The 23,187-nt window shown below is 52.7% G+C and overlaps 1 protein-coding gene across 7 annotated transcripts in view; it reads left to right on the top strand.

Moving 5' to 3' along the window:
- Window positions 1-23,187, top strand: part of HIVEP3 (HIVEP zinc finger 3) — a 437,757-nt gene that overhangs the window by 293,426 nt on the left and 121,144 nt on the right. The window contains exon 1 of one of the 7 annotated variants that reach the window (XM_074334521.1): window positions 20,965-21,206. The exons of the other annotated variants lie outside the window; for them this stretch is intronic. The gene's annotated coding sequence lies outside the window, so the exon portion shown is untranslated. Of the gene's footprint in view, window positions 1-20,964; window positions 21,207-23,187 lie in introns of those variants that run through there. 7 annotated transcript variants of the gene reach the window in all.

Genomic DNA, 23,187 nt, shown 5'->3' with positions numbered 1-23,187 from the left:
TCACCCATTTCCCCTTAACAGGGCTCAGTTACACCCTCTGTCACACCAGAGGCCTGACTAGATCTCCAAAGTCAGGGAAAGGGCTTCTTCAGTGGACAAGTGCCTCCTGGAAGAGAGGTTAGAAAAAAGGGCCATTCAGCTGGTAACCAGCTAGGAATTTAACGGCCACGGGGATCCATAGAAACATGCAACTTGCTGGGTCCTTGCTGGGTTCTTTCACGGGTCCTGAGGTGGTGAGACCAGGAGGGCAGTAGAGGACAGACCCTCCAAATGCTGAAATGGAGATGGTCTCAAGGGGCACCTGCCACAAGGTCCTAAGCCTCTTCTAATTTAGCTCCAGTCTCTGCCAGCCTCCTGTGATTTGTGTTTCTGCATTTCTACTAAGTCCTGGACCCTGACGAGGGTCTGAGTGGACGTTCCAGGATTCTCAGTGCAGGTACAGTCTGTGGGGAAATGCACAACCAAGGGGAGCCTCCTCTCAGCTCCCAGCAATGTCTACTTTGAATCCTGGGCTATGCAATAACCCTTTCATTCACTCAGACCCAAAAGAAGCGTCTTTGACTATACGAAGTTCCAACCTTGTTTATGAGACTTACCCTGAGGACACCACATTCTGAAGTCCGTGTGAGCTCATTTCCACAAGTATCAAGTCTTAGTGTGTCACAGCTCCAGCTCTGAGATGCAAGGACATCCATGGCTAGGATGAGGTCCTGTAAGTTAAGAAGAGTTTGTTCCAGGACCTGGGGGATGAGAGAGTGGAGTGCTAGCATCTATCTGTGCTTCCTACCACTCTGGAGATGATGGGAAAACAAAGGAATGGCAATTGGAGGGCATCTGGGCCCCAAGTATAAGGTTCTTTATCTACAAGCTGGAGCCCAGTTGGACTAGTGTGGGTTGCAAGCCTCTCCTGACGTGGCCTTGCCCCCTGTGCCAACCTCAAAGCACGGGTTCCCCTTTACTTAGGGTTTCAGCCTCACCACTTGGCTTGTGCCGTTCCCCATCCTGCTGTATCACTTCATGTTTCTGTGTCTTTGCGCATGTCTCTTTCACTGGGCGACCACTTCCTCTCCTCACCCATCTCCGACTTAGTCTTCCTCATAAACTCTCATTAAAGACCCAGTTTGGATGTCACACCTTCCTAGAAGTCTCTCCTGACCTTTCCTATCTCCCTGGGTGGCACCTCTGGAAACATTTTTGTTATTTCCTTTTCACTCCACTTTATGGCTCTTTGGGTCCATGTCTGCAGTTATTTGAGGACTAGGACTGTGTCTTTGTGGCATTTGTGTCCTAGGCAGAGCCCAGGGCCAGGAAGGTGGTGGATTCCTTGCTGAGGAATGAGTACCCCGGAGCATGTGACCAAGGTTCAGAGAAAGCATGATGCTGGGGCGAGGCCCGGGAGCTCGGGTGAGTCCCTGGCTCTGCCACCAACCAGCTGTTCATCCTTAAGTGCCACCTGTCCCCAGCTGAGTTTCAGTTTCCCCTCTGAAAAATGGACTAATTTCTTGGATCTCTCTCCAGAGCGGACATTTTGTGGTATATCTGGGAAGTCTGTGAGGCTGCTTTTGCACCTGCCCCAAGTCACCAACTGTAGGGCATTTGGTGGGATCCTTTCTTTAAGTCACTGACCCATTTCATCAACCTGCCCACTCAGGGTCAGGCCAATTCAGGTGCTGGGGGCACAGGGAGGAATCAGACTCAGTCACTTCCCTGGAGAGGTCATGGCCTAGTTAGGGAGACACACACAGAGCCACAGCAGTGCAGCGAGTGCACAGGGCTACGAGAGCGAGGAGGAGGCCAGCCCTAAGCCGGCCGGCGGTGGTGGTCAGAGGGCTTCCTGATGGGGGTGGGCCAGAAAGACCTGGGGCAGCGTTCCACAGTGAGCACAAGGCATGTAATGGGCAGCTGCTCCAGTGTGCTGGGCCACAGGACTGTGTGCGTGTATGTGTGTGTATGTGTGTGTGCGTGCGTGTGTTTACGTGCGTGTGTGTGCATGTGTGTGCGCGCGTGTGTGCGTGCATATGTGTGCGTGTGTGTGCATGTGTGTGTGTGCATGCATGCGTGTGAGAGAGAGAGAGAGACCACAGAGCGGCCCCAGCTGGCCCTCCTACAAGTTATATCCCTCAAGGCCCTTGTGAAAGAGCTTTCCAATAAAAGGCCTGGCTGGTGGGGGCTGGGCTCCCTAGATTATGTAATAGCTGGAATAGCTGGGGAAATGTCGTCTGGGAGAGCATTAGAGGGAGGTCGGATGTGTCTGAGCAGGGCTCCACCATTCCCAGAGGTAAGATGGGAGCAGATTTGTTAGTGAACCATTCGCAGATAGTCAGAAAAAACATGCAAGCTGGGCAACCAGTCCATGTGTGGGGAAGCAGACACATCAGTCACAGGTTGTGGCAATGAGGTTCGCACGCAGCCTGACAAAGTCCCTGTCCTGGCTCCTCCCTCCCGCGGGTCACACCAGCCAGCTGGAGCACCTGCCCATCCTGTTAGGGTGGTCTGGGGACAGCTGGGTGCAGACAGGCCAGCTCTGCACAGAGCTGGCCCGGAGGACATGTGCTGCATGAGCTGTGTCCATGGAGGAATGCAGGGCAAGAGTGCCCTGTCTCCTGTGGCTCACAAGCTGACCCCAAGGTTGAAGGGGCAGAAGATTTGAAGCCATGTGAGCTCAGGCCAAGCACTTTGTGTTGCTTGCTGGGGAGAGAGCACATGTTTTAGTTCTACTGTGAGTGGCCCCTGGGCCCCTAAGAAACAGCTCTTGTAGCCCCTTGATAAAACACACAGATCAGTTCTCAGCTTCTGGGGGATGAGAAGGGCCTTAGAGTAAGATGGACTTTTTTTTTTTTTAATTTTATTAGTTTCAGGTGCACAAGACAAAGCACTACTTAGACATTTATCATTTATATCTCTCACACTGTGTGAACCCCCCTCCCCCCATCCACTACCCCTCTGACATCGCACACAGCCATTACATTTCCACTGTCTCTATTCCTCATGCTGTACTCCGCTTCCTGTAACCATATACATACATATATATACATATATATACATATATATATATATATATATATATATATATATATATATATATATATATAAAATTATAGTTGGCATTCATTATTGTTCAGCTTCAGGTGTACCGTGCAGAGATCAGGCAGTAAGATGGACTTTGAGCCTCATTTTCCTCCTCTGTAAAATGGGAATAATATTAGTACTACCTCCTAGGAATATTATTGTGAGGATTAAATACATGTGAAATGTTTAGCCTGGAGCTTAGCACATAGTAAGTGATCGATAGTTGGTAGCTATGATTATGTCTGTAAAAGGCAAGCTTCCCCGAGGGGTGTTTTATTGACTTATACTCCATATATTGTTTGAAAAGATTTGAGGTGCCCTCCAGGGGGTAAGGAACCAGCAAGAGAATCAGGTGGCATAAAGCAGTTTCTAGGCAGAAGGGCAAGTTTTACCTCCAGCACCAGCAGAAAAGACAACCCTTCTCCCCAGGCTGGATTTGAGACAGCCCTGCAGTCAGTTTAAGGAGAAAAGGGTGGGAATGTGGCCTTGAGTGTTGAGGCTGAGCCGGGCCAATCTGGACTCTGGGATGAGACTGAGAACCTGTAAGTTACACGCCCTGGTGTAGCTTAGTGCCCATTGTTTTGGGCACTCTGAGCGGTACCCTGCTGGAGTTGGAATTTGGAAGAAGAGAATTATAGGTGCAAGGCCAACACCAGAGTGACCCCTTTGTCACTGTGGACATGTTCAACACTGAAGGGAACTTGTAGAGGGGGGAAGGATCTCAGCAGCTTGGCCTGAGAGGAATGGCCCAGCCACAGGCCTGCTCCCCAAGCTGGTCCATGGAGAAACGATGGTGTCACAGCTGTAGCTGTCCGGGCCTTCGTGTGTGCTCTGGGTGTGACAGCCAGAGTCTCTTAGAAGGGGCCCCAGCAGTCCTGGCCCATCCCTCTTCATGCAGGGTCCAGACATGGCTGCCATGAGTAGGAGGTACAGGGCCCAGCCCATGGAGAGAATGGCTGTAGGGTCAGGCAGGTACCACCTCTCAGCAAAGGGAGCTGGACCTGAAGTTCCGATGAGTGCAGCCAGACTGGCTTCAGGTCAGACCCACAGACCGATTCCCTGCCTTCCAAGGAGACTAGAATAAGACCATGGCCGGTGAGCAGAAGCAAGCCCAGGGCACCCACAAGGCATGTGGCTCGTGGTGAGAAAATGAATTCTAGCCCCAGATAGAACTGGGTTTCCCACATCCTGCCAGGCCTGCGCAGGATGAGCTCAGTGATGGGCAGGGCTGAACCTTCAGCTGCTGAGCCCAGAGCCTGGGGCTGAGAAGAGCTGGGGGGAAGGAGTGACACTCCTGGTCTGCACAGTGCCAGTAGAGCCGCAGCTGGACATTGGCACCTCGTGGGTTGGTAAGCTGCCTTCCCAGCCCTGCCTCCAGCCCCCTTCTCAGATGCGAGCAGCTGGGCTCTGTACCACTAGGAGAGGGTAGGGAAGAGACCAGCAGCTTCCATTATAGGTATTGGCAAAATAAGAGTCCCTAGGCACCCAGTTGGGAAGACAGGCTCTGTCCTTTCTGTGTTCACCAGCAGCCATGGGGCTGTGGAATGAGTCGTGGCCTTGGGTTCTGACCAGTGAATCCAAAGCCAGGCTCTACCTCACCCTGCTTTCTGACCTTGGGCCTGGACCTGGGCATCTGGAGGCTTCAGCTCCCTCACCCACAAAATGGCATGGGGGTTCTAGAAGGCCCGCATTGTGGTAACTCTAGGACCCACCAGAATTAGATGTATGTCAAAGGAGCCAGGGGAGTGGCTTTGGAGAGGTGGGGAAAAAAAAAAAATGGGAGAAAGAACAATATTCACCGAGCCTCAAGGTGTCTCCATGACAAGGGTCTTTAACATTCCAAACACCTGGTCACATATGAGCGCTCCTAACCAAGATCCTTGTGATCCAGCCCTGCTGGGGCATCTTTTCCCTGGGCCATAGATGCCATCCTGCAGTTACCTAACTCCATGCCTAGAAACACCACTCCCCCCTCTTCGGTTGCTTTTCTGTCTGGGTTGCCCAACCCTGATCCCACAAATCCATCTCTCCCCGGCAATCTGGCCATGGCAGTAGGGAGCAGGAGCAGACTGCAGGCTTTGCTGACCAGAAGCATTCTTGATGCATGCCTCTATCACTTTGAGATTAGGGATGGCCTCTTGGCTAGAGGGCTCTTGTGATCTAAAGAGGCACAAACACTGGGCATGCAGAGCCTCGGCAGCCCGAGCAATCTGGCCTCAAGGGAGTAGGGCGGTAGTCACAGTCATGGTAACCAGGAGGCACGGAATGCTTGGGCTCTCTGGGGGTGGGGTTTCCCTCAAGAGGGTACCTGATGGGTGGGGGATGGGTAGGAGGCAGTCTTACTCGGATTGCAGGGATTGCACGGTGACTGCTGTGTGGTTGTGGCTCCAAGGAAGAGGTGAATTGGTGGAAAGGAGTGAGAGCAGGAGGCCACCCTGGGAAGAGGAAACGGACAAGGCCACATCTCTAGGCCCACAGGAATCCCAAGCCCCTGGCCTAGAGCAGCTCAACTAATTACAGTGTCCCCTAGTTGGTGGGAATGAGGCTCCTAAGAGAGCGCCAGCCTTGGCTACAACTGGCCAAGAAGGGCAAGGGTGAGCTGGGGAGTAGGGAGGGTGTGGTGGCCGGCTGCCTAATGCATTATCGCAATCAGGCCCCCATGAAGGGAGCGTCCGGGTCCCAGTGGCCCAGGAGTGCAGCAGTCACAGATGCCTGCCAGGAACAGGCTGTGGGGATGGCAGGGAGTAAACAACAGGAGAATCGCCCTGTAAACCACACTCAGTGGAAATCTCCCCCACAGCTGCATCGCAAAATGCAACCAAAATATTGATTCTGAGCAGCAGTTTTCAGAATTGCTCTTTGGAAGGCGACACAGACGGTTCAATTTCCCAGATAGCGCAGCACAAACGGGCACACCCTGCCCTCACCCCAATAAAGCCAACGATCCATTAGGTGGGGACTCAGGTTCAAGTTCAGCCTTTGCAGAGTCCCGGCCCATTCTTTTACCACTGTGCAGGGGAGACTGGAAGCAGCTTGGGGCCATCTGGAAACCATGAACAGACTCCTTGCCTCAGTGACCCGTCATTGATCCGCTGGAGCCATCCCTGTGGACACACCTGACTGTGGAGAAGCAGACCCAGCAGCCAACCTTGTGGCACTGGCAAGCCAGCCACCAATGGCCAGTGTTGGATATTAACTGGATATTGAACTCTAGCTGGGAGGTTCTCACACATCCGTCTCCTCTTTTACCCATGGCCCATACTAAGTCTTAGAAACAAGGTGTATAGAACTACTTTTCTAGAAAGGCCTTCTAGATTTGACAGGCTCAGCTAACGTTTATTAAGGCTCTCCTAGCCAGGAACACTGCTGCGTTCTTTAGTTTGTTTTGTCTCCTCGTTCCTCATGGCAGCCTTTGAGGTGGGCATCCTACCCCGCTTTATACAGGAGGAGAGGTAAGCCCAGAGATGCTAAGAAACCAGCTCAACATCGTACAGCTAACGCATGGCAGAGCCAAGACTAGAGCTCAGGTCTTTAACACCCTCTTCTAAGTGTTCCTTCTCTTCCATCACACCGTTGTATTTCTCTATTATTGTGTAGGCTGGTCATGAGGATTAGACAGGATGACACATGTGACATGTGTTAAAATAGTGCACGGCTCTCAATGCATGCATGCTCACGTGCGTTACTACCGTCCTTCCAAGAGATTGTTTCTTCAGTACTATGGGGTAGCTTTGGACCTGAGTATATTAGGCAGTATTTTTTCAAATGTGAAGGATAGCAACTGAATTCTATCTGGCTCAAGAAAAGAGAGAGTGGGGGAGGTGAGAGATTGAATTTTGTCTCATTCTACTAGGATGGATGAATGGGTGGACCTCAGGCATGGCTAGATCCAGGAAGTGATACAATGTCATCACTCCTATTTGCCCTACATTCTCATTTTTACTCTTTTTTGTGTTGAGCTCAGTCTCATCTGCTACTGGACTTCTTCTCCATAGCATGACACAGTGGCTATAGGGAGTAGATGAGGGCCGTGGGCCCCTGACGGCTCCTGGCTGTCACCATCTCAGCTAACGAGCCCAGCTAGGAAAGCGCCTGTTCCTGCCAGCTGTTACAGTGAGAAGTATCTCAGGGAGGTGCTCGGATGGGCACAGCTTGGGTGGCATGGCTACTCCCAGCCCTGTGGACTGTAGTATTTGACCAAACAGGTAGCCTGCCACCGCCGTCGACATGGTGGTGGGGTGCGGTGACGGGAAGCCCAGGCAGAATCGTGATTGGGGGAGGACAGTTCCCTGAGCAACTCTTACCAGAAGAAAGGGAAGAGAGGCTATTGGGCAGATAAAAAGCAGTGCTGCTCATTACCCTGGCATTAGAAGCATGAGCTGAGTCAGTAATGTGGTATAAAAATGTAAACCATTCTGTGTTGACACATCCTTTCAATCTTACAGATTAGGAAACCCGAGGCTCAGAAGCATTATGTGGCTATTGTCATGTTCTCACAATGAGTTTCTGAGACACCTGAGGCTGGAGTCTGAGTCCCCTGCTTTTCCACCTCACCCTCCGCGGGGAGGAAAGTGAGGTCACAGGGACCTTCCCAGCCATGTTCTCCCTCTCTCCGGGCCTCTCAGGGGGTACTGGGAAAAACTTGTGGGCCAGCAGCTACTGTGGCAGGTTCTGGGGCTTCGACGGTGAGCAAAGCATACGCGTCACTGTGCTCATGGAGCTTATATTTCAGTGAGGGAGGTAGTCATCAGACTAAAAGATTACACACATCCAAAGAAGTGATAACTGTTGATACTTCTTGGGCTCTAACACAAAATATGTGGTACTGAGAGAGTGTATACAGGGAATGAGGGTATACAGGTATACGGAGAGTATATGGAGAGCATATATACAGGTTCAGCCAGGGCTCAGGGAGAGCTTCCTTGAGGAGATGAGGAGATGAGTAAACTTCAGATTTGGAGAGGAGTTAACTGGAAAGGAAGAGCATTCCAGGCAAAGAACACAGCATGTGCCACTCATGCCCAGAATTGCAAGAATTCTGTGTGCTTGAAAATTGGGTGTAAGGGACAGAACCGCTGGTGGGGGGAAGGGGGTCTTTGTCCTTTTCCAATAGTGTGGCTTAAAGATGAGCTGCTTTCTTTCCCAGCCTCTCCTCCAGGTTTTTCATCTGCAGGTGTCCATTGGGAATCTCCAAGTGGTCTGTGCAATAATCAGTGTTTCCCCAATGTATTTGATCATGAGAGAGACTGTGGGGAAAGGCACCCCTCAGAGGTACCTGAAAAGTGACTGGGCCTGATCCCAGTATCAGGGCACTATTCTGGTGGCCTGTGGCCAGGTCGGCCTGGGATGAGACTAGACATAAGGATACCTGTTAATAGGCCCTTACAAGAAGCCCATCAATGGCCACATCTGCTGCAGGCTTTTGGTTGAAGTCTTGGGTACAAGACAGGGAGGAACCTCCAGAGCTGGAGTCTCACCTTCTCGGTCTCCATCCCTGTTCCCTTTTTCCTTTTCTCTCTAGTTCCTGCCTGTCCTTGAATTCCATGTCCTTGAAATATCCCAGGTTCAAAATCAGCATCTCAAGAGCTCTGGACAGGGAGTCAGCATGCGTCCCATTGAACAGGACAGTCACCCGGATAAATAGATCGTGTGAAGGCCATCCCTTGTGCCCACAAAACAATGGCACTAGTGAGGAATGGGGAAAAGAAAAGGGGAGGGAATGCCTCCTTCCTCTGTGCCCGCTGATTTGCTGAACGACCATTTAACAAACATCAGCCCTGGACTGGACACAGGGAACCTAGCTGTACAGGAAACAGACTCAGTGTCAGCCCTCCTGATGCTGGGCTGGGTGTGCTTCTCGTGGCATTAATTCTCCTGACGACCTGCTTCCAGCTAAGCCATGGCCACCTTTGGAGAGGGTTGGCCCCAGCCAGCTGAGTTTAGGGAAGGAACACTGGCCTGGTATTGGAGGGTCCTGGGTTAGAAATGCAGCTGTCTGCTCTGAGGAAAGTTACCCAGGCTCTCTGCACCTGTGGTTCCTTCTCTGGAGAAGAAAGGAAACCACCCTCTGCAGAGGCTGGGGTGAGGGCTCAGGGAGGTACCGTTCCTGGCACCCCAGATGACACCTTGCCTACAGTGGCTTTTGTTCTCATCCTCTCTCTTCCCCGCCAGGACTTGACCAGGCAATTTTTGGTCTAATTTTTTCCAAACTGATCATTATAAAGCCTCTCCCCCAGCTCAACAATACATGCAATTTAGAGTCACAACCAAACCTGATATTTTTTGTATTCAGGGAGTCCTCACAAACAACTGGCCAGATAGACCTTCAACTTTGAGGAGCCAACACAAGCAATTTTTTTAATGTTCATCATTAAACCGGACCCAGGCTTATCTTTTTGGTTGGCCTCAAGCAGCAAGGTAGGGTGGGAGCCGCCCTGGGTGTGTGTAGACGAAATCCAGGCTGTGGTCTGACCCCTTTCTGCTAGCTGTGCAGGGCATCCAGCCCTCCTGAGCCTCCGTTTCCCCTCCTGTGAAGTGGAGGTGATAACTCTTTCCTCCCAAGGTTGCTGGGAGAGTTGAGTGAGGTAAAAGAAGCAATTATAAGCGGAAATTGCTGCACCTCAAAGTGTCTGCCTCCCCAAAGCCATTCAACGCCTTCTCTTAAAGTACTTTCAAACCCTCTTGGGAAACTGGCATTCCCACTGTCTCTTTCCACCTGCAGCCGCCCATCTGGCCTCTGGGAGCCCCCAGCCCTCCTGCGCCAGCTGTTTGGCTCCAACTGTCCTGTGGTTAAGGCAGCAAGCCTGCTGTTCTGGGAAGTCTCTTTCTCAGGCTGGGTCCCTAAGGAGGGAGCTGAGCCCCATTTGGTGAGAGAAGTCAGGGGTTGGGGAGGGGGTAGGATGGGAGGGGAAGGCCAGCCTGGGAGATGTTGGGTGAATGCTGTGTCGTGTTTTTCAAATAACTCCATGTTCACAAAGCTAAAAATGTGGTCTGGCCTTACATATTTTATATGTGTGTATGTGTTCCCGGTACATTTCCTTCTAATTTTTAAAACCATACGTAACGTCAGGGACATTTAATCCATATGGTTCTGATTCCTTAACACTTAAATCATCCAAATGTCTATTTGCAAATCTCTTTGCATAAGCTTTTAACTCCTTCTTTCTCAAGGGCATCAAGGTAGGGTCTCTGGGTGAGGTGCTTTCTCTCCAGTTCCCCACTCCCCACCTGCCACCCAGACTGGCCAGAGGCCTTGACCACCTGTGTTCCTGGCACCAGCTGCTCAGGTCCTGCCTTCATGGCTGGGTGGGTGGGGGGAGCCTGTTGGGAGAGGAAGAAAGACAGACTGAGGTGAGGTCCATGCCCCAGCTCTCCCACACCCTGGCTGTGTGACCAGCCTGCAGTTCACCTCATCAAACCCTTTTTTCCTCACCTGTAAAAAGGGATAAATAATAAATATCTCAAAGGGATGTTAGAAGAATTAAACAAAGAAATGTAGGAAGCCTGTAGCCCAGAGAACACGGGTTGCCTTCCACAGACATAGCCTTCCTGGGTGCCAATGGGCAGTGCTCAGGTAGGAAGTATCTACCTGCAGTGTCATTCTTGAGGAATTTCTAGACAGCAGCACAGGTGGAGAAACTGAGTCCAGAGAATCAAAGGGGGTCCTGCCCCTGGGAACTGGCGATTGAGGCAAGGACAGAGCAGTTGTCACCGGAGTGGCCAGGAAGCAGAGGTGAGGGCCTGATGTCAGGAGATGCATGGCCCAGCACTCAGGAGCAAGTTGGGGAGGAGAGTGGCACCCTGACAGGCCCTGCGTTTGGTGCCCGCCCCATGGGTGCTGGGGAGGTGGGGGAGAGTCCTGTAGGACCAGACAGGCCATGGGGAGAGGGGAGGACACAGAAGGTGACGCCCACATTCGAGGGGCCTGTGCTTCACATCTGGAAGCCACCCACACTCATCTGTCAGAGCCCAGCTCCAAGGCCCCTTCACAGGACTTCCCAGCTGAGGGCACAAGCCCAACTTTTTAGCCTGGAGTTAGGGCCCAGTGACCCCAACACACACATAGAATCCCTACTTTCTCCTCCCTCCGTCCCTCCCTCCCTCCCTTCAGGCCATTCCCTAACATTCAATGCTCTTTTGTTTCTTTACCTGTTTCCCCTGCCATGGTGGCCTTTTCTTGTCTTTTCCATTAATAAATACCGACCTACTCTTCAAAGTCCAACTCAAAAATCACCTCCTCTGAGAAGCCTTCCTAGGAGGATATGTAAACAATGGGCCCTGCCTGTGTGCTTTCCCAGCCTCGGTCTTACTGGGCCGTACTTCTCTGGGACGCACTCCTCAGGACATGTATTGGGTGCTGGGGGGTGAGGGTGGCTAGCAGTCATCCCTGCCCAGGAGGTCCTCCTGTTCTGATGGACACAGGCCCACATTTGACCCACCAGCTTTCTGGAAAGGCAGACTAGAAATCAAAAGATGGCACCCACAGGAATCTGTGGCTGTTGGGTGTGAGACAGGAGACCAGTAAGGAGGACACAGATGTCCTGTGTGACACAGCGCCTAGGGGGACTCCCCATGGCAGGGGCCCATTGGCCGGCTCTGATCTGGACACCCCCAGGGTGTGTACCCATAGAGCAGGATTTGTTTCCCTGGCAATTCCAGACAGAGCGAATCCCAGACAGAGCTGAGTTGCTGGGATAGAAGAGCAGATGCTCAATCTAAAATTAGGCTCTGACTGTGACTTCATCCAGGCAGCAGGGACTGATCTGCTTCTTACATCTGTCATTGTGTAGTGGAGGCAAAGCGGAGCCCCTGCCCCCCTGTGGAGGCTGAGTGCCAATATGATAGCCAGCCAGGGTCCAGCACTCTACAGTCTACGTAAGTGCATTTCTGCTCTTTACCTGGTCAACTCTTCCCAACTGCCCTGAGAGGGAGCTTATCCCCTGAGATCACCCTCACCACCACCCACCCTTCAGGAGTGGGGTCCATCTGATACTGGCATTGCAGGCGTCCCCTAGGAGGAAAAATAACCTGTCCAGCATCATCCCCACCCGTGAGGGGCCAAGGAGGTCTGGAGCCAGACTCCAAATTCAGGCAGCAAGTAGACGGGCCATAGGAATGCTCCTGGTTGGAACTAGGGGTTGTCTGGCTAAAGCTCCAGAGATAGATGGTAGTCAGGGAAAATCTCTTCCTGCCTCTTCTTTGTCTGATGTTCCCTCCTCCGTTCAGGCATCCTCTGACTCTCTTATCGCCTGCCCACATGGGGTCCCATTCTCTGAGAAAAGTGGTATCCACTGGAGGCCTGCTGTGGGGGCCAAGCCCTCAGCCGTGGCCTCCCTTTATTTCTCCTAAAGCTGCAGTTTTCACATGGCCTACAAGGCCCCAAGTAATACGCCTGACACACTCTCACCTTAGGCTCTTGACACCGACTGTTCTCTGCCTATAAATGTCTTCCCCCCAATAGCGACAGGACTTTCAGTTGCTTCACGTCATTGCTCAAATGCCGTCTTATCAATGAGGCTGACTCTAACCACCCTATTTAAATTTGTGACCCACCTCTGCACTCCTCATTCCCTGACTCTTTTCTACCTTGTAGTTTCTTGTACTTTCCACAGTATATACTTCCTGCTAAGATGTTATATAATTGACTTATTTATTCTGTTTCTCATTTATTGTCTGTCTCTTCCCTCTAGAGTGTGAGGGCAGAGAAGTTTGTCCATTTTGTTCACTGATGTACTTACCCTAAGTCTTCAGAAGAGGCCTGGATTGCAATAGGTACTCACTAACCATTTGTGAGAGAAGGTGTATATTCTGGCGAGGAGGAGGCACCTGGACCCATGGCAGCACCCTTCCTTGGCCCTCCCAGAGGACGGTCCCTGCTGTGAGGACCACATCCAGGTCTCTGGGCCTCCATTTGCTCATCTGGTAACTGGGGCTGGTGGCTCACAGTGTCTTGGAGCTGACATGAGGGTACAGGTGTGATTATGCCCCAACCTTTAAAGGGCTACCCAAGAAAGTGTCAGGTATCGATTTGTTCAGTCACCTGTTGGGTGCTGGACCCCATGCTGAGTGCTGGGGGTCCACAGAGGAGTGACAGCTTATCCCAGTGGCGTAGAGGCTCTCCCTACTCCAGATGTGAGGAGGTTGGAAATGCCCACTCATTTTGTAGACTCATTGGACAAATGGGATGCCAAATAAGGAACGTGGGACCCTCCTGAGATCTGGGAAATTCATACCTTAGCCTTCTGTATTCATCAAGGTTCTCCAAAGAAGCAGAACAAATAGGATATGGATGGATGGATGGATGGATGGATGGATGGATGGATGGATGATAGACAATGCATGCATGTGTGTACAAGAAAGAAAGAGAAAGAGAGAGTGAGGCTGAGAGACTTATTGTAAGGGATTGGCTCACGAGATTATGGAGGCTGCAAAGTCCCAAGATCTGCAGTTGGCAAGCTAGAGACCCAGGAGAGCCGACGGTGTCATTCCGCTCTGAGTCCAGAGAACTTAGAACTAGGAGAGCCGATGGTGTAAGTTCTAGGCTGAAAGCCAGCAGTCTTGATACTCAGAAAGAGCTGATGTTTCAGTCCGAGTCCAAAGGCTGGAAAAACACCAATGTCCCAGCTCAATCAGCCAGGCCGAGGAGTTCCCTCTTACTCTGCCTTTTTGTTCGATTCAGGACTTCAGGGGATGGATGAAGCCCACCCACATGAGGGAGGGCAGTCTGCTTTACTCAGTCTGCCAGTGTGAATGCTAATCTTGTCTAGAAACCCCCTCACAGACACACCCAGAATAACGTTTGGCCAAATATCTGGGCACCCCCTGGTCCAGTTAACCTGACACATAAAATTACCCATCACACCCTCCTCCCCAACCCCAAACTGCTATTGATCCTTTACTTCCAAGCTCAGACCCAGCTACCAAATCCACGTGCCCACATCCCCCACCCAGGTCCCTAACGCTTCCAGCCTGCCACCCTTGGGGACGTTGCCTCTGCTCTCAAGCTTCTCTGACTCCGCCCTTTCTAAGTGGTACCCAGTAGGTGCCCCAGGATACATGCTGGGGTTCTCATTCAGAGTCAGGATGGGGTTGAGGGGTGAGTGCAGGAATTCAGCAGGAAGGCCTGGGGGTGGGGGGGCACAGCCCTCAGAGGGCTGCTTTTCAGACTGGAAGGAGCATGGCTGACTGTGTTAAATGCCTGGAGCTCCTGAGGAATCAGTGGAGGCTTCCTCTGTACTCCCAGGAAGAGTGACAGAGGACAGAGGCTGCTGTATTTCTCTGCCATGGGAAGCATGGGAGAAAGCTTTCCAGGTGCTCAGTTTGTTGAGTACCTACTAAGTGCCAGGCATAAACTCAGAGCTCTCTCAACCTAGTGGGGGCATCAGACACAAATACTTGAATATCATGTGATAAATGCTCTGCTGATGTACTCGTACACAAAGCAAGTTATAAGAACATTGAGAAAGGAGCTTTTAATTCCACTGAGGGTGGGGGTTGATCAGGAAAAAAATAAGAAAAACAGGATATTTGAAGGAGTCCTTATAGGATGAGTTCACTAAATAGTGAGGGAGAATTAATAAGGGAGTTGACGGGAAGGGTGCATGGGAGGATAGGAGGAGAAGGAAGGGCACTGGTAGAAGGAACAGCATGAGCAAAGGCATAGAATATGAAAATTCACATTGTGTTTGGGAACGAGTGAGTGATCTTGCTCAGACCGGGCCCTCTTTACGGGAGGACTCCAAGGCCAGAGGATGGAGGATTGGTGACCGCACCTTCTGCCCTGAGAGATCAGAAAGGCTGCATGGGAATGAGCCCAAGCAGGGACGAGACCGTTTCTAGATTTCTTTGTTGTTGTTAGATGGAGGCTCCGAAAGGTAGCCTTCAGACCAGCCCCTTCCCCTTTCCATACTCATCTCTCCTTCCCGTATCTTCTGCATCATTCATTGCTTTTATTCACCGTTATAGTTATTTTCCAAGTGTGCAGGTCCCCTCTGAAACCAGACTGTCAGATGCACAGACTCCAGTGCACCTCATTGGTCTTACCTTGGGACTCCTTCCTGACTGCCCCCTGCCCGTCCCCAACCCCTGGCCCTAGACTGGCCACATAGCAATCACTATGGGATAAAAGTCACACAAGGGGCAAAGGTTTTAAGTCCATCCCAGAATTTCCCCCTCTTGCTTCTCCCGAAACTTTTTTTCTTGTCATACCCGTCACTGCTCCCCTTGTCTTAATGTTTATAGGGTATGACTAAATTCTCATTCCCCCCTTCCCTCACTTTATGAGCTATTGTCAAAAACTAAGTCTTATACATCAGCGTCTCCACCAAGAGCTTGAGTGGAAGTGGGGAGCTTCCTTTATTGAGCATCTACTACATGCCAGCTTCTGCCCTTTCCTGAAATAGTTATCCTACCCATTTTACAGCTGTGAAAACTGAGGCTCAGAGGAGTTAAGCAGCTAGTAAGTATCAGAGCCAGGCCTGCACCCAGACTGTCCTCAGTCGAGCCTTAGAAGTTGATTCTGCCTGCAGCACCTCTCATTGGCAAGCACAAGGCCATGTGCAGAGTAAATATTTGTTGTTATTGACAATCTTGCAAGCCAGTTCCTTGGCTTGGGGGAAACCTGTTCTCACAGCTGCCAGGGGCGTGAATATCTTGACTAATTATCTGTTTTCCTGGAACCAAAGGCCACGCCCTCCCCACCTGGGGCCCACTGGGCTCTGCGGGAGTCCCCAGAAATGCTGGTGAAAAGCCAGAATGAGGCAAACACAGGGCTCAGGCTGAGCCAATGTCTGAAGTGTTGGAAAAGAAGATGCTTTTGTCATTTGGGGAAAACTAGTCAGTGGGCTTGAGGCCGACTGGCCTCTTGTAGTTGTTCACTGGACAGATTGGTCAGAGGAGCAGAAGTCTATCTTTAGCATGCTCTGAATACTTGTGACATTCCCAGCACTGAGCAAGATGTGGTTGTGCACAGAGCTGCAGAATATAGAGGGGCAACACATACATGAATAAAATGACTGCACACAGTGGGACACAAGCCAGGACAGTCTGTACCAAATGCTGGAGATTCATGGAGAAGGAAGCAGCCAGTACCACCAGGGAGACCCAGGGAGGCCTTCATAAGGAAAATGGCCTCTGAACTGACCTGGAAGGGTGAATGGGAGCCAGCCAAGCTGATATGAGTGAAGGGAACAGTACAGGGAACTACATGTGCAAAATGTACTGGCAGGTTCAGAAACAGTGAGTGACTCTGTACGATGGGAACATAGGGTGAGTAGGAATGGTGCAGAAAGAGGAAGGCTTGGACAGGTAAACTGAGGCTCAGTTACAAAAGACACTAATACACAGGATAGTTTAGCTTGTCAGTGACCCACTTGAATTTGTCTAGAGAATTCCACCTGTGTGAGAATGGATTCGAGAGGGAGGTAGGCTGGGGGACCAGGGAGAAGGCTATTGTAACTGGGAGATGATGGTGGAGGAGGAATTCTGGCTTCAGGCTTGGGGTGATGGGTGCCCCCATTAATAAAGACCAACAGTATGGGAGGAGCAGGATTCTGGGTCACAATATGGGAACAAAGTAACTATCGCTACCACTTACTGAGCATCTGCTAGGTGCTGGGTGCTCTATCCAGGGCTCTATGGCAGTCAAATCTTGTCAAATCTTCACAGCAGCCCTTTGAGGTGAGGAAGTCAAGATACGCAACGTCATGTAACATGCCCAGGGTCACACAGTGAGTGTGGGGCTGGGATCTGAACCTAGGTCCTGTGGCTCCAAGGCCCACACTGCTACCCACAGCATCAGGTTCAAGTGAGTGCCCAACTGAGTCAGGAAGCCAGAAACCCAGCCCTCAGGCTGGGGAGAGAGGTTGGGGCTGAGTCTTCTGGGACCCCCGAAGGTAAGCTCCATAAACTGTAAGAGTCCCAGGTCTGTTCCAGGAGAGAAATGGCTACCTCTGTGAGAAGGAAGGACTGAAGTTGCATGTGTGCAGCAGATCTATCAAGAGAGCATCCACCAGGCACATACACACACGTACCACATGCACACAAATAGTAAAACAACACAAAGTGAGTCCAAGAAACCATAGTCCTGGGAGATGGGGTAAAGAGGGGGACGGGTGGTAAGTACAAGATTTAAACGTAAATAACCTGGAGGGCCTACAGGGCGGGTTGTTCAGTGGCCTCTAGAAAGCTCTCCCAAGAACACTACGGCAGTCCCCTGTTTCTTAGGAACAAGAAGTGTGTTCCAAACTGAATCTGTAATTTGGTTGTTAGGAGCTAGAAACAAAAGTTCACAGAGAGACAGCCTCCTAGATGACAGATCAGATGCCAACCCTGCTCTCTGCTCTCATCGTTCTTAGCCTGTGAAGTCTCTACAGAAGGATGTGGGCTCTACAGCAGAACCAAGCCGTGTGTGTGTGTGTGTGTGTGTGTGTGTGTGTGTGTGTGTGTGTGTAGCATTTCCATGGGAATAAGCATTTAGCAATTAGCCTGGGACCCCTGGACCATGGTCTCTCTGCATTGGGGCCCCAGAAGTAGAATGAATCTTATCTCCCTACCTATGTGCATGCCCCCTGCCCTGCCACAGGCCTGGCGAACAGCAGTGGGGCATCGCAAGTAGCACTGTGGTGATCTATTTACCTGCCAGTCTCCATCCTTGGATGGAGCTCCCAGAACACAGGTTTGTGTGTTGCATGTTCCCAGAACAGGGAAGGGGCCTGATTCATGTTTGAGGAATGAAGGAATGTGGGAAGGCCCCCAGGGTCAAGCTCTGGAAATTTCTCAAGACCTGGCCCAGTTATATGCAGGGGATGGGCTGATAGGAAGGAATTGGCACCTGGCACCACCTGCCTGGTAACCTGGGGCCCATCCAGCTACTGGGTGGAAAGGTGCCCTGGGCCCTGGGGCAGGGGTGGTAGCTCCTGTAGCAGAGTCAGGCTCAGGCTGTTGGCCTTAAAACAGGCCTGCCTGTTTCCACCCTGTGTCCCTGAGCTCTGAGGCTGATGTCCTGACACCTTCTGGCTTCCAGTGAGAATTGGCAATTCGTTAGGGGATTGAGTCTTAAGGTGGGGACAGGTAGCTTTGGTTGTGGGAGGAGCTGGGTGAAGGCTCCCAGGCTGACACTCCTGGCCTAAAGGATGGCCACAGGTGGTTGGGGCCTGTGCGGCTTGAGGGGTCAAGGGCAGGATCTTTGGAGCGGTCAGAGAAATCCAGTGAGACCGTGCCTGGCACAATACAGATGCTCAATAAATTGTACTTTTCTTCATCCCTTCCCTTCCACCTTGCTATGGCCAGTTCAGGACTGTGTGTTTGGGGGTTGGGATGGGAATATGCCAGGCTGCCTGGATGGGGCTGCACAGGATTTTGCCAAGAGAAAGGAGGGGGAAAACAATCCAAAACCACAGAAAGTTGGAACAAAGCATCAGTGCAAGGAACAAGCTTCGGCAGGGCAGCCATCCAGGGATGGCACCTTGGCCCAGCTTTCCGAGCATCCAGTCCAGTCTAGTGGAGAACACCACCTTCCAGTCACAGCTCTGAGCTGGACCGTTCTGCCCCTCCTATGATTAGTTTGTCTTTCAATTTACCCTTTCCCCACCCAACATCACTCATTCACTTAACAAACATTTGTAAACTAATCAGTCCTTGCAGGAGAGAAGTACCAAGTTGCAAGTTCCCTGCAATTCCCAATCTAAGAGAGGGGCGGTCTTTCCCAGCTGACTGCAATTTGGGTGGTAGGCATCTCTAGAGACAGGAACCGTTGAGCTGCTTGTGACAGCACAGGAAGATGACCAGATCCATTGGCAAGTTCCATGGTCACCCCTTAAAGCCTGGAGAGGCGACTCATCCTAGGGCAGGATCAAAGCTGTCATCTCAGCCTTTGTGCAAATGACAAAATCCACTCCTCGGGGCACATGAATAATAACAAGACACTCACTTTCTCTCTCCTGCCTGGAGCTGCTCCCATTCAGGTAAACAGGGCATTAGGGGCAGGGTAGGAGTGGAGTCAAGGGCAAGAACCTGTCCCGGGAGCCCCCTGTCCCAGTTGCCCTAATCAAGGGAAGGACCTGTATCAAAGGCAGCCTTGATTTGGGTGTGAAGGACAGCAGGAAGAGTAGAGAGGGCATTTCAGATAGAGGAAAAGTCTGTGCAGAGAACCCATGGAGTGAAAGCTGGTGTAAGGTTGTGTTGGGGGTGAGGGGGATGGGCAGAGGGCACAAAGGGCTGGGCAGAGATACAGGACATGCAGCTGGTCAGTGGAGCCTTGTACGTCAGACCAGGGAGTGTGGTCCTTCTCTTTGTGGCTTTTTCAGAAAGAGGACGACTTACTTAGAGCTGGGATTGGGCTCTGGGAGCTGATGGAAGATGGGAGAGGGTGGCATGGTGGTGATCAACAGACCAGCTGGAGGCTTGGCAACTGGCCAACAGGTATGCAACTGTGCACATGAGGGTGTAGCCTCCCTGTCCAGCTGCAGTCACACCTCCCTTCACTCCCTGCAAGCCCTGGAGCTACGGCTTCCTGCTGCAGCACGTAGTGTGGTGCCCTTTTGGAAGTCGGGGTTCCCTCCATTAAAGGTGGTGGTTGGGAGGGGTTTGTTTGCTCCGGCTTTAGGGGGAGGGTGGAGGCTCTGCTGGAAGCTGTTGTATGGAGAAAGCACAGAAATCCCCAGGGCCACTAGCCCTATCCCCAGGGCCCGGGTGGCCTCTGGTCAGAGGAAACCCACTCCCAAGACAGGTGGAGCCTTGAATTTGAAGCCATCACTTTGGAGCCAGAGGAAGCCTGGGGCCTCCAAGAAGCTTTCTTGGATGCCCTGGTCAGCATAGAGACCAGTCACCCGGTGGGTCCTTGAACTTTGATGACTGGAAGGGGGAGTGCCTCCTTCGGTTGGCATCCCGGGCACTTAGTTTGTCTCAGTCGAGTCCTGACGTTGTCCTCAGGCCCCATAACCTTCTGAGGCTGTTCCAGTCGGGGAGAGGCCAGGCCTGGAGTCAGCCAAAGCCAGGGTCAGCCCTGGTTCTGCTGAGTTGGCGGTGGGCAAATCACCTGATGTGTCTGAACCTCAGTGTTCAGAATCTGTAAAACACATATCCTAATGAGGTCTGGAGGCCTTGGCCATTCCGCTCCTTCAGGAGGCACGCAGGTCAGGGCCTGAGTGGGGGCTGCCCCAAGTGTAAAGGAGACCAGCCAAAGCATGTGTGATTCAGGTCCCAAGACCTGGGATCAGGCAGCTTCTGGTAAAGTCAGGCCTTTGGGAAGCCCCGGGTTGCCCCCCACCCCAGGCTGGAGCCCAGGAAGGCCCGTGCCAGGCCAGCCCCGCCCGCCCGCTCAGGGCTCATTAAGACGAATTCCCGCCTTGGGAGCTGTCGGAGCGGGGTTGGCACTGGGGAGCAAGGCGGGGACCGCGCACCTTGGGGACGACCATGGACGCCCGCAGCAGGGCCCCGGTACGGCCAAGGCGGGGCGTGAGCGGCAGAGCCCCGGCGGCGGCGACCGGGGCTTCCCTGACTGCCCTCCCCGGAGGGCCCCGGAGGAAATGACAGCGCGGGAGCCGGGGCGGGCGCGGAGGGAGGGGCGGCGCCCGGAATGACACGGCCTGTCACCGAGGAGACCGCCGCGCAGACCCTCCCCGCGGCCGCCGGGAGCAGGGGATTCCCCAGACGCAGACCCTCCAAGGGCTGCCGCCCGTCCGCCGCGCCCCGGCCCACCGTGACCAGGGCGCCTGGCGACCCTAGAGCGGCGGGAGCGGGGGCCAAGCGGGCAGAGAGGCGCCCCAGGAGGGCGGGCACCGGGGTCCCCCGGGCTAGGCGACAGGAAACTCTAGGGAGTGAATGGAAAGAAGTGGGTGGTCCGGCCCCTGCGACTTCCCCTGACATCACTGCCCAAATAAGGAGCTTCCAAGCGGCCGCGGGGCGGCCCGGAGCCGCGCCCGCCGCCGGCGCCCGCCCGCCAGCCCGCCCGCGCCCACCCCGCGCCGCGTGGGCCGCCAGCGAGCGCCCGGGGCACCGCCGGGCGGAGCCGAGTCGGGCGGAGCCGACGAGAGAGCGGGCGCTGCCGAGGCGCGCGGAGGCCGGGCGCGCAGCCCAGCGCAGCCCAGTCGAGCGCGGCGCAGCCCAGCCTGGAGCCGCGGAGCCGCAGCCGCCCGCAGGTAAGCAGTGAGCGCCCGCGCCCCGCTCCCCCGCCGAGGCCTGACAGCCCCCGGAACCCGGCACCACCAAGCCGGCGAGCAGCCCCGGCCCGGGTAGCAATGGAGGGACTGGCGGGTGCCGGGCCCGAGGGAGAGGGCTGGGCGCGGGTGCAGGAGCGCATTGGTGTCAACTCCTGGGACCTCCGGGACTCCTCTGTAGACTGGGGTTGCCTGGTGCACAGGCTCTCCGCCTGCGTTTCCCCGACATCACTTGTGGTGTCACCGCCCTGGGGTGACACGAGCGTTCCCGCGTTCACACTTGTCTCGCACACTCGCGCCTGGCACAGCTGCACTCGCCGTTGTCGTACACAGCCTCCTGTGCCCGCAGCAGACCTCCACCCGCCACGCCTCTCAGGCCTCAAACTCTCATACACGGTGGGACACAGCACACCCGTGGGAACTGCGGAATGGGTTTGGCAGCCTTGGCCACGCTTCCCCCTGGAGCTGGTGGCAGTTTCAGACTGTAGAGCCACCAACCTTGAGCTTCTCAGGTTTATTGGGAGTGAGTTAAACTAGCATTGCTCTGGCCCTTCCCGCACCCCCCCCACCCCCGTTGCAGAATGGCACCTGGCACTGGGGGTACCACCTAGAGGGGCTGTGAGGGTGTGGCAACTGGAAGGGAGTTACTCCCAGCCTCACAGCCTGGGTGTTTTCCTGAGCAGCTGCTACTCCATGGGATTTTTCTCCCAGCAGCCTCCCCTTGCCTTAACCAATGCAGGGAGCCCCCGCTCCAGATAGGAGTAATGGTGGGTGCAGAACAGGTGCAGGTGGTGTCAGCCTCAGAATATTTCAGGGGGCTCTGCGCAGTGGCTACAATTGCTTGTATCTGTGGAGCATATAATGTATTTATTGATGGTTTGATCAAAGACATAGAGGAAACTGATAAAGCCAAGTTATAGGTCCATCACTTCGTGATTCTGGACAGCTTCCTTAGTCTCTTTCAAGTTGCATTTTATCATCTGAAAAATGGGAATGAGGGTCCTCAGAGGAATGTTGTCGGGGAGAACTGACATCATATAAATGAAACCGTTTTGTCAGTTACTATGGTTTGGATGATTCTGGGATGGCATTTGCCATGGTTCTGCTCTGTGACTTAGGGAGACTGAACACCATTTCTGTTCAGTCATCTGCAATCAATGTGTCCTGTGTTTCTGCTAGCGGAGTCCCCAAAGTGCGTTCCATGGAACATTAGTTCTGAAAGCTGTGCCACAAGTCAAGGTTTCCCTGTTCTAGTAAGTCTGGCAAATGCTGCAAGCTCTCTGTCATGCTTCTGGCCAAGCATAATGGATACTGGCAAATTAAAGGCTCTGAGAAGTACTACAATAAAAGAATCTGTTCAACTTTGTCAAACCCAGCATTTCCCTAGTTGACCCTCTAGCCATTTTCAAGTTACACATGCTTGCTCTTCCAGGAAATAGTACCTCAGGGGTTACCAAAAGAGATGATGAGGTGTTGTAGCGTGTCAACCAAACTTTGAGAGCTAAGTTATAATTGCCTTCTTTAATGAAGAGTAAGCAGAAGCCCAGAGAAGTTGAGTGGCTCATCTGAGATCACACAGCTAAATAAACAGTGGCCCAAGGTCACCAGCAGATAGTAGTAAAACAGGGACCAGAACCCAGAGTCCTCATCCAGTGCTCTCACCACATTCCATTATATCTAGAAGTTGAGAATTCTCTTCTTGAAACCAGTCTTGCTGCTTTATGTAGACACTCTGCAGAGTGAATTTGAGAAATGTAAGAATTTAAATGACTTATTGTGGAATGAATTAAATAATGATCAGTTACCTACTATGTGCCATTTGTTTTGGGGACTTTAGCATGTCAAGTTCAACCAGATGTGGAATCTGTGGTGGACAGCAACAGTGCCAGACTCATCAGACACTTACATACACATGCGTGCACTCCTACATACTGACACACCACTTCTACACACAGATCTCCCT

This window comes from Rhinolophus sinicus, linkage group LG06 (assembly GCF_036562045.2).
Source record: "Rhinolophus sinicus isolate RSC01 linkage group LG06, ASM3656204v1, whole genome shotgun sequence".
Taxonomy (NCBI): domain Eukaryota; kingdom Metazoa; phylum Chordata; class Mammalia; order Chiroptera; family Rhinolophidae; genus Rhinolophus; species Rhinolophus sinicus.
This window is presented reverse-complemented; position numbering and strand designations above follow the sequence as displayed.